Source organism: Neomonachus schauinslandi, chromosome 4, assembly GCF_002201575.2.
Source record: "Neomonachus schauinslandi chromosome 4, ASM220157v2, whole genome shotgun sequence".
In the NCBI taxonomy this organism is placed as follows: Eukaryota; Metazoa; Chordata; class Mammalia; order Carnivora; family Phocidae; genus Neomonachus; species Neomonachus schauinslandi.
Genome location: NC_058406.1, coordinates 174,365,853 through 174,378,044, shown reverse-complemented (window position 1 = coordinate 174,378,044; position 12,192 = coordinate 174,365,853).

The following is a 12,192-nucleotide window of genomic DNA, read 5'->3' as shown; positions in this document are numbered from 1 at the left end:
ATCTATCTATCTATCTATCTATCTATCTATCTATCTATCTATCTATCTATCCTTCCATCCATCCATCCATCCATCCATCTTCCCAGTCATCCCAAAGTTTGGGCAGTGCCATTAAGAGACAAGAACACCACCACTGGAGTTTGGAGACATGTGTTGGAATTTGGGGATCCACCACTGATTAGTAACTGGGATAGTAGCTTATTTTCTTTAAGTCTTGGGGAGCTCATCTGTAAAATGACAACAATAATCTACCTCTCAGGGCTCTCTGGAGATATAATTGAATAACACCTGTAAACAGAAAAAATCCATAGTAGGTTCTCAGTTAATGATAGTTGAATTTGAGCATACATGAGAGAAGAAAGATCGGGGAGACCAAGGTTTCTGGGACAGCTTATAACCAAGCAGGAAAACTAAAGCATTTGGATGTAGGTAGAATGTGATGATTCATCTGCTGTGTTTTAAATTGCTCGGGCTGTGGCAACATAGAAAGAGGCCCTTGCTGGAGAATCCATCTCCCAGGGAGCATGAGGAAATCATTCTTGGGCAGTTGTCAGTCCAACCCAGAAAGTAATAGGATTAACCCCCCAAAAAGTCAAGAGCTGAGAAATTCATACTGTGATCGGTGTGAGAAACTCTCTTTGCTTGGGGAATGGGAGAGTGACCACTCCTGTAGGTGCTACCAAGGGGCAGGTCCAGGATGTGGGGCTGGGGAGAAGGATGGATGGCAGAGAAACAATTAGTCAGACATCAGGGTCCAGAGAACAGATCTCCATGTCTGTGTCCTCACATGGAGCTGCCAAAGCCAGCTGCAATCATGTGCTTTTCAAGGAACAAATATTCTGCAAGCTTATGGCAAAATTCACGTGACTCTATGAGCCAAAAATGTGTGCTTATAATGTACAAATATGGAGGGAATGTGGAGCTTATTAATGTGGGCTGGATGTTACTCTTTTTCTTCCTTTTGCCCCCTATGGAGACTTTGGGTATGGCTCTTACCTCATTGGATAGAAATCATTTGAGTTTGTCTTATCTGCTAACCATTTTTTTTTTTTTTTTTTTGGTTTCTCCTGCACTTAGCACAGTGCTTAGAACATAACAGACACTGAAGATATTCAAAATGCCCTTTGAGGAAATTGAACTATGGGCCAGGCACTTTTAAACTGGCTTATACAATGAATCGTGGTTCACTACCTCAAAAACTAATGATGTATTATATGGCGACCAACATAACATAATAAAATAAATAAATAAATAAATAAATAAATAAATAAATAAAATTAAAAAAAATTGGCTTTTACATCCAGTGGTATAGTTTATGTGCTATGAGTTATTTTATGCTCCAGAGTCAACATGAACATCATCCTGAAGTCCTAACTCTTCCTAAAACATTGGTGAAAGGAAGGCAAGGAACTTATCTATTGGATTTATAACAAAATACATAGTAACCTTAAAATGAACCTTGATATGTTATAAAGTAGGACATTAAATCTGTGTGGATTTTGAGATTAAAACAAACATTGAGTCAAATTCTTCCTCTTTCTCTTGTGACTGCCCAGATATACAGGGTTTCTTGGATTATGCTGACAATCATTTGTGGCCAGGTATGTGAAGGCAAGGACTGTGTTTTTGCTCCCTAATGAATCCCTAGCATCAAGCACAATGCCTGGCTCGCAGGAAGCACTCAAGAAAAATTTCCTGAATAAGTGAAAGAGTGTTTTCCGAATTATTCTTTGCATGCTTCTCTTCTCTCTTCAAATAGAGTGTAAACTCCTGGAAGGTGTGTCCTAGTTATGTTTGGGTCTCTAAGGCCTGACATGCAGTAAGTTCTTGCTAGATGTCCATCTCGTGATTCATTGTATATCCACTGAGGCTAGCACAGTGCTTTGCAAATACCAGGCATTGTGCATCTTCAGAAGTGATGCTGGCTTTGGGGTCTATTTGAGCTACGATCAAATTGCTAATTTCCACGTTGAACACCTTCTTACTTAACCTTTCTTAGCCTTAGTTTCCCTGTCTGTAGAATGAGAATAACATTTCATATTCCCCAGGATGGATGCCAAGTATCAGTGGTATTTTTTGCATGAGATACTTGTCACATAGCGAGTCTTTAGCAAAGGCTCATCCTCTCTTCCCTGTTGCTTCTGTCTTGTTTCTAGACACTTGTTTCTGTGCCTTGAATGAGATTCAACAGACTAAGTTTTGGTTCTGGTTCTAAGCTTTAGCTCTGGTTCTGCAGAATGAGATTTTTACTTGGCCTAATTCTAAGACAATCCCTTACAGCATTTGAGGCTTAGTTTTTCTATCAGCAAAATGGGTATGATACTTGCAACCATTTTCTGCCGGTGTTCCGGGAAGAAGAATGAGATAATGTCTGGAAGGAGACTTGAGCTTTAGAGATGAAAAGTGCTGTATAAATTCAAAGCCCAGATGCTTTATGATATTACTCTCCAATGACTTCTTGGATTTTTTTTAGAAAGCAGGAGGCTGCCTGACCTGCAGACACTCTGTCCCTTCCTAACAGCCCTTTGAAATAATTTGAAAGCATCCTTGAGTGTTGTTGCTTGGCATTGCCTCTCCTCCTGCCCCTCCCCTGCTTCACTGCTTTCTGAGGTTGGAGGTAATTGTTTTTGGGGTGGGAGGAAAAGTGAAGAAATCCCAGAGATAATTGCCTCATGGTCAGGACATCAGGGTTCAAGTCCTGACTCTGACTCTCACTAGCATTGGGTAAATAAATGAATATCTCTGGGTCTGATCTGAAAACAATGAGGCTGGACTGGATAATCTTCCAATTCCTAACCAGCCTTAAGTATGTGGAGTAGATGCCTAAAGGAAAAGCACAGCAGGTAGGTGTGGAAGTAGAACTAAAAATGGTGGCAGAACACAGGCAGGAGAGATTGCTCACTGGGAAGGAGGTTGTCTCAAGCATGGGAGGAATGGAGGGTGGGAGGGGCCATGAGCAATCCGATTGGGCAGGGCCTTGAAATCCAGGCAGAGAAGTTGAGAACTTGTACCACATAGGCTTTCCTTCTTCTGGGCAGCAGCAGTATGATGACCCAGCAAGAGCAACAACATGGCTCTGCAACCAGGCTGACCCCATGGCCTTACCACTAATTAGTTATGTCTTTGGGCAGCTTATTACACTTTCAAAATCTCAATTTTTATTTTCTATAAAATGGCAATAAAATACTCACCTTATGGGGTTGTTATAAGAACTAGGTGATGTAGCACATGGGAGTATAGTGGATCTTCATTATTCATGGATTCTGTTTTTGTGAACTTGCCTACTTGCTAAGATTGACTTGTGACCCCCAAACTGAGACTGGCTGTGCTCTCGTAGTCATTGGTGAACATATACAGGGTAGCAAAACTTTGAGTCACTCAACACATATGTTCTCAGCTGAGGTCGAACAAAGAGACCGTCTGCCTTCTTGTTTTAGCTCTCACATCGTAAACAAGTGTACTTTCTGCAGTCTATTTAGTGCCAAGTTTTTCACATTTTTATGCTCGTTGTTGGTGACTTTACAGTTTAAAATGGCCCCCAAACGTAGTGCTGAAGAGCTATCTAGCGTTCCTGAGCGTAAGAGAGCTGTGATGTGCCTTCTGGAGAAAATACATGTTTAGATAACCTTCATTTAGTCATAAGTTATCCTGCTCTTGGCTGTGAATGCAATATTAATGAATCAACAATATATATATTAAATAAGTTGTTAATAAGGAGATGATGAGCAGTTGTCTACAGACAGAATATTTGTACTGATTCCTCAAAGGGAGATTTTATACAATGAGCTAATGGCTAAAATTATTAGGTAAAGTTTATGTGTAGTCACATGTGTGTTTTCTTGAGTGTGTGTTTGGGGAGTTTATCAACAACATTAGAGGAAAGCATTTTATCAGGCAAATAAACTTTAAATAAACTATTAAAAGGGCCATTCAAGACTTTTGTTCCAATACCCTTGTGTTACAGTTGAGGATATGAAGACCTAAGAGGGTGAAGTGAGTTTACAAAATACACATTCATTTGGCTTTCCTTTTGGTGCCAGGGCCAGGACAAGAAACTGGATCTCAGTTGAGAAGCAAGCCTTTACTGATCTTCCAGTATATTCAAAGCATTGTAGTTTCTTCTGGGATGATTGAGAGACGCAGGCTGTCTAGATCCTTCGACTGAAAGGTTGGTGTTGTTATCCCCCATTGCAGTAGACGAGGAGATGGTTTGGAAGATGAGGTTAGAGAGGAGTAGAAATGAATCCTGACAGGACAAAAAGAGAACTGGCTTTGAGTTCAGACAGATTCTACTGTGACATCGCTGTGGGATCTTAGGCAAATCATATATCCTCCTCGAACCCCAGCTTCCTCACCTATCAAATAGTGCTTATCTACTTAATAGGATTGCCATGCAGATTAGAGATAATGTAAGGAAAATATCAGGCACATGGGAGACATAAGACAAATGCTTACCATTGCTTTGAGTAGGAGCTTGATTTTACACCTTACTTCCTGGGCAATCATATTGTTGCTGTGACTAACTGCAGATCCACAGCCTCTGTGATTTTCCTAGTTCTGCATGGACAGTGAGTAGAATGCTACTCCCACTCTCTCCTGGCAAAAGTTGAACTGGTGAGCAGAGGAGGTTGATGTGTTTGCCCTTCCCCAGCGTAGCAAAGCCAAGATGAAAGTGGTGCATCTTCCATGGGTTGGCTCTCCTCCTTCCCTGTGGTAGGGCAGATCTGCAGCAAGCTGGATGTTATAACCCACTTGCACTAACCTTCAAGGAAGCTCAAAGGCAGTCTGGCTTTAAAATCTTTATGGAAGTTTTTTCCCCCCACTCACTCTCTCATTCTCTTTCCCTCCCTTCCTTTTAATTTGATATGAAAGGTTGCATAGATGGCTTATGATTCCTTTGTGTGTGTGTGTGCTTGCAAAATAGAGACATAAGCACGCAGGTTGTATTTACAGCCAGGAAAAGTTCCTGGTGAATGGAGACATCAGCTACTTTATAGGCCTGAGAACAAGGTTTCTTCTTTTGCTGTTGATGAAGTTATTAAATTTCTGTGGTATTTCCCCCCCATACAATGCACAATAAGGTGTTTTACTATGTTAGCAGCCACGGTGCTCTTTGCCTCAAAATAAAATGGTTGGTGTGAGCCAGGAGAGGTCTAAGTGAATATAAATACATCCCTTTCATATCACAAATTGGCCATGAACATATTTCTGCTCATTATTATCAGATGGTGCAAACATACAACAGAACCATTTTAGTGGGCTTGGGTGCGAGGAGAACTTATTAAAGTATATTAGTTAGTTCTTTGGATCTCTGAGAGTCTAGAGTCAAACTTGGCAGCTCTATGGACAAGGACCACATCCAAACTGTATCACAAGAATGCACCAGCAGTGTATTCATCACTGCCATTGAGCACAGAGACCACAGCTCATATCCTCAACCCAGGATGCCAGATATCTCACCTCCGCTATTCCTCAAAGCCACCCATGACTGCCTTCTCTAGCCAAAAAATGGTTTCCATCCAGCATATCCTTTTTCATCTTGATCACTTCTCAATGAAATTCTCATAGGGGCACGCGATTGGTGGGGCTGAGTCTGAGCATTGCAAGGGACAGTGGGAAGGATGTGGAAAACTTCTCATATATGGGAAACTCCAAATGTCGACCATAGTTTTCAATGCTGGATAACATTAAGGAAAATCTGGGAAAGGTGTAACTGCTGCTTGGGTCTGCTATTAGACCTAGAATATAGACCAGGGCTTCTCAGCTTCAGTACTCTTGAAATTTGGGACCAGACGATTCTTCATTTTGAGGAGCTGTCCTGTCCTTTGCAGAATGTTTAGCAGTATTCCTGGCTTCCACCCACTAGATGCCAGTAGCACTGACCCCTGTTGTGACACCAAAAATGTCTCTGGACATTATCAAGTGTCCTCCGGGCAGCAAAATCTCCCCTGGTTGAGAACCACTGCTGTAGGTCGTGATAGGTTTGGTGCACCGTGTGTGTATGAGTATGTATGTACGTGCTACCTTATGCCAAAAGTATTTTGGGGAAAGTTGAGTAAACTAGATATGAGAGGCTATAGGGAACGGAACTGAGGGAGGGGGAGTTCTCAGAAGCCCATCACTTGAATATAAACATCACAAGTGTAAGGTTTTTTCTGTTTGGTTCACAGCTCAGTTCCCAGTGCCTAGTGCATAGTAGTACTCAATACATATTTGTTGAATGAATGAAAAAATTAAAAGCCAAGGTTTTTTTTTTTTTTTTAACAGAACGGCTCAATTTAGACATTCTGTCCTTTCATTAGACTAGAGTTTGGTTCTGAAAGTATAGCCACTCTACCCCTAAGGTGTGTACTGACCCAAAGGTAGCAATAGCCAGATGTAGGAAGCCCAGATGTCAAAACATCCTGGATATTACACACTTGGTACTCACAAGTGGTTTAACAATGGGCATACCCTCACTCTTCCTGTTTCCCTGCACAATATGCATCATATGCATCCTGATGTATCCTTTAGCTGAATTTGGGCAACCTCGGTAAAGGAGGATGCTTGGCAACCTTAGTACAATCAAGAGCCCCTGGTTGCCTTTCAATGTTTATGTTCAAGCTGAACTGAAATGTCCTGAGGACCTCTGGATCTCTTTATTTGTTGATTACATATTTATTGAATTAAATGCTGAGGATTCAGCCATGAGCAAGACAGACCAAGTCCCTATCCTCGTGGAACCTGCATTCAGGTGGTATATAGAGATAATTCATAAGTAAATGCATAAATAGAAGAAATCCAGAAAACTCTGAAAACCAGCACTAGAATAAATCTACAGGGGTAGAGTGATGATGAGTGGGTATTGAGGAAGAAAGGCTGGTTGGAGAAAGCCTCTCTGAGGAGGTACCCTGAGAGCAGTGACCTCCAGATGTAGTCTTCAGCTTTTGCCCCTTTCTTCTTCCCTGAATCCTTGAGAGTAGGAACAGGATGTGTTTGTGGAGGGTGACGAGGACAGAGCAGAACCAGATAAAGTGTTCCTGTGGTGCTCCAGGAACCCATGGGGTGCACATGCCTTTCTATTGAGAGTCTTCAGGAACTTGCCACAGTTGGTATTGTTTTGAGCTCTCCTTCTTAACATTTTTGAGTACTAGATCCTTTAGAGAATCTGAAATAAGTTAGGGAAACTCTCCAAAAAATACATCTTAAATACAAAATTGGCATGCAAGTTTGGATGTCCATGAACTTGTTGAAGCCCATCTGTAGGGAGCTTCCTTTGTTCCAACATTAAAAAATTCTGGGGTAATAATAATACTAATTTAGCCATTTATTGTAGCACAAGTGAGGTGAGGTGCTGACTACTTCACATGTATTATCCCTGTCAAACCCCATAATGACCCTGTGAGGTTGGTAGGATCACCAGCCCATTGAGCAAATGAAGAAAAGGAGGCACAGAGTTAAGTGAAAATTTCCCCAGAGTCACACAGGGACATTAGGTGTCTGTTTTATTCTCTTTAGTGGCCTTTATACTCTACCAGGAAATATTGTTGAGGATCTGGGCCATCTAAAGACTTGGATAACTCCTGATGCACCACTCCAGGAAACTGTGGCAGCAAATCTCCAGGATGAAGATGGTGTTTCCTGCCCCTGTATTCACTTCAGCACCTGTCCCAGTTTTTGGTGCCGCGTGAGCACCCAGGGCATTCATGGCCCTGCCTGGGGGACCGTACCCGTGCACATCATCACACGCATTACCCTAAATGTGTTACTTAGAACCAGGCACAATGGTGAAGTGTTTGATGACAGTGCTGTCCTGATAGTAAATGATCTTATTGCTGTGGGTTACAGACTGTGTTTGCAACTACGTATGATGACTTCAGTGTTAGAGAGGGACTATTATTTCACAATGGCTAAGACATTCTAGTGCAGGGAACCAAAACTCTTTCTATCAAGGGCCAACTAGTACATATTTTAGGTTTTGAGGGCCAAGAGGCAATGCAGAGAGCTGTATGTAAAGATTTATATCACTATTTAACATACAGTCATTTAAAAACGTTAAAAAAATATTTTTAACGTGCAAGCCATGCAAAATCTGGAAGGTTTGATTTTGCTCACAGACGGATTTGTAGTTGGCCGACTCTGCTCTACAGCTAGGTTATCTAAGCTCAGAGCTACCCTGACAGTGGATGAATGGATAACCTTTATTGGGTTATTTAGCCTCTCTGTGCCTCAGTTTTCTCCTATGCAAAAAGGGGATGGTCATGGCACCTACTTTATAGAATAACTGGGAGGATTAAAAGAGTCACGATATGTAAAAGCATGTAAGAGTTCTTGGTCCCTCATCAAGATCACATCAGTCTGCGTATTATTATTCCTTGATTGTTTGATAAAAGGTGTATCCCCAGACATACCAGTACTTTGGAATTCTTGCTGGGACATGGAATTCTTGCTGTGAGAAACAGCATAATATGACACTGGGTAGCTTATTTTTAAAAATCTCTGAATTCAGAAAATGATAAATATATTAATAGAGTTCAGTTGCAGGAGTCTTCCTTTTTCTTTTAGCTCTCTAGGCACAGAAAGAAAAATAAATCCAGGGCTAAGTAGGGAACTTGGTGGGTAAGTTCCTCCGTGAGAAAATGATTGTTCCAGTCACTTTCGCTCCCCAGCATCCGCCCACTACCTGTGCTTTGGGAGCACTGGACTAGGGAGAGGAGAGATGTGGGGGGCAGACACTATCCGTAGGGATGGCAGGGGGATAACTTCATCTAGCACCTCTTATTTCTCAGAGTTCTGCTGGGTGTTTTAAGAAATAATCTCATTTCTCTATTACTGTGCATAACAGCTGGGTAGGATGGGCTTAATTAACCTTAGATTATTGATAGAGAAGTAGAGAAACAAAAAGGAGATTAAGCTTACACACCCAATAAGTGACAAAACTGAGATTTGAATTCAGGTTTGCTTCATTCCCAAGCACCCGAGTCTGTGCTGTTCTCAGGGTGCTATGCTGCCTCCCTGGGCAGGGGCCACAGGAACATGCCCTCAGTAGGAAGTTGTCTCTGGGCGTCTGGGCTCCCAGCTCCAACCATGGTCCTTTAATCAAATGAGAGCAGAGTCAAATTCTTCTGTGCCTTGTACTAGATGGAAGCTCCAGGGACTGGGGATAGAAAGGAGAAAGAGGGGAGAAGACAAAATTCATCTTAGAACAGGTCAGTGTGTAACAATGAGCCTCAGTTTATATGCTCTACTTTGAATGAATCCCATTCACCAAAGTATCAGGATCACTTTCCTTAAATCTTTGAGAATATCATTTTTATTAGATTCATAGTATTCTATCGTATAAGTTTACCATAATGTGCTTAAACAAACCTGTTTTGGGGGGCCATTTTGATCAGATCCAATTTTATGTTAACATGGATACTACATGATAAATATTTTTGACTGTATTATTTGTATTTTGTTATAGGCATGAATCTTAAGAATGGCAGAAGGAAGACTTTGCTTTGTCGACCCATGTTGATGTTCTCTGTGGTTTACTAGAGTTGTTGCAGATATTTTGCTGTTTAACTGGTGTTTGTCTTCATTTATAATTTGCATTCAAGAATGAACACAAATCCCTCAAGTTTCCCTTTACCCCTTGGAGGCGCCCTTAAAAAAGGGATAATCTTTTTTCTATATTTTCAGTGGGAATACGGAGATATAGTTCACTCCATTGCTTCAAGCTACAGACTAAATAATAGTAGGAAGGAAGAAAACAGAGCTTTGCAAAAGGTGTGTAACAAGTTTTTACAACTTGGCAATACACTCTGAGCCTAGAACTTTCTCCCTAACTTGTAAAACCACATGAATTCCAGCAGAGACTAATCTGTTTTTGAGTCACTAGCACTTAACAAATATAAATGTGTTGTTGTAAGAGTTCAATAAACTTTACAATCTTTTAAATACTCTTCACTTAAAATGGGAGATGTGTTGAAACTGGTTGGTGGGTTGTGAAGGAGGAAAAGAGAGAGGGGAAACCAGAAGGAAGAGGATGTGGGTTTTTGCCACCCTGAAATTCAGCTAAAATCTGCAAGAAGCTCAAGTAGGGAAATTAAAGTTAAGGGGTGATCTGTGAAGGAAACAAACAACCTTGGGAGCCTTCAAAATGTAAATGTCTCAAGCAAGCAGATGGGATGAATCATGAGAACAGGTGCTGGCCCATTGGCCCAGAGCTTTAATAAATCATATTTTAGAGCTTTTTTGTTCTTTATTCATCATTCATTCATTCATTTATTGAAAGGGTACCATGTGCCAGGCTCTGTTCTAGGAGCGGGGAATCAGCTATGGACATATCGGAGAAGGTAGTTCCCTCTTCTCATGGGGTTCTCCTTATGATGGGGAGAGAGACACACAGTAAATAAATGAGGTGGCAAGGTTGGGAATTGACAGAGTTAGGACTTGAGTCCAAGTTTGACCCCAGAGCAGCCCTGGAGCTGTGTGTGCTGGGTCACCCGACGTGGTGCCTGGAATGTAAGCCTCAATTCCTTTATTCATAAAGAGGGGATTGGAGCATCTGGGTAACTCAGTCAGTTAAGCGGCTAACTCTTGGTTTTGGCTCAGGTTATGATCTCAGGGTCATGGGATCGGTCCCCATGTCAGGCTCCGCATTCAGCCACTCAGCATGGAGTCTGCTTGAGACTTTCTTTCCCTCCTTCCTCTGCTCCTCTCCCTGCTCTCTCTCTCTGTCTGTCTCTCTCTAAGAAATAAATAAAATCTTAAAGAAAAAAAGAGGGGATGAATACTTACCCCCACAGGTTTGCTGGGAGAATCAAATAGGAAGATAAGAACGAAAGTGTGTGTAAGGTACCAAAGAGTGTCCTCATATAGAAAATGTTATTATTCTTATTACAGATACTATATGGACTATATAGGGACTTTGAACTTGGAATGCTCCCAGTCAGAAAGCGGGCCTTTATTACAGAAAGAGAATGAGACAGGCCGGGATGAAAAAATAAGACAACGTGGCTCTTGTCACTTCTGATCTCAGTGGCTGGGTCCGGTCACTCAGCCCGTTTTCTCAGCTCTAAAGAGGCTGCTAGCCCCACCCTGGTGGGCAGTTGTGAGGCTCACGTAGGATGATGTGTGGGAGGTTTGCAAAAGCTTTTTGTGTCTGTCATTACTGTGTGCACTGCCCTGTCCTGAGGCACATTCGGAAGTAATTTCATGTTTCTCCTCTGTCCTCATTGAGAATCTCTAGCGTCCTAAGGAGCAACCAGGCTGGTGACCTCAGGGCAGTCTGCTATGCACCTGTGTCCTTATTCCTAGAGCCCAACCTGAAAGACCAGGGTGAGGTTGTTTCTTGCATCTTCCTTTTGGGTCAGTTTGTTCATTTACGATAATTTCTCCATCAAGTTTTTCTGAGGTACATTGTATTCATTCTAGAATATAAGTTCATCTTGGAATAGATTCCCCTCACCCTTTAAGACTCTGAAATTTTGGTTTTTCTGCAGTCCTCTGCCTACCCTTTTGAGCCAGAGATCTCCCCCAATTCAAGATGCATACGTAAAGTGTTTTAAAAGACCTGACTAAAATGCAATACTATAAAGAATTAGCACCAATAATAAAAATCAATGCTTGGCAAATTCTTGGGTATAAAGCAGAGTTGTCTCTCTGGAAAATGGAAGTGATATTTTCCTGAATGCCAGAAGACAAGAAAAGCTCATGGTAATGAGTGAAGCAGAAAGCTAGTAATGGGATTTGGGTCACTGACACTCAGCCTGGGTCCTGGGAATCAGGACATCGGTGCCGAGCAGGCTGCCTTGGGCCACCTTAAGACACACGAGGTCCCATTGCAGCCCGGGGGACACTTGAGGTTACTTCCAAGGGTGCCTCGGACAGTGTAGGCAGAAACAGACTAGGACACAGATCCTCTCCATGGGATCCCAGCACTAGGTGATGCTCAGATCAGCCAGGAAAAGAGTTGCAACTGGCTCCTGACCCTTCCCTGCTGGAGAAGGTCTGCCATCCCTTTCAAAGTTGCTCGGAGGAGTGGGGATGTGCAGGGAGGGAGGAGGGAGATGTTGCTCTGGACCGAGGACTGACCTGTGGGTTTACATGTTGGTATTCCTTCATTTGGTCAATTTCTAAAGCCTCATGGCGTAGTATTTATCGTGAGGAGTAGTTTTTATCTTGCCCTCATATATACATTGCTGCAGCTGCTTCCCCTACTGCCTC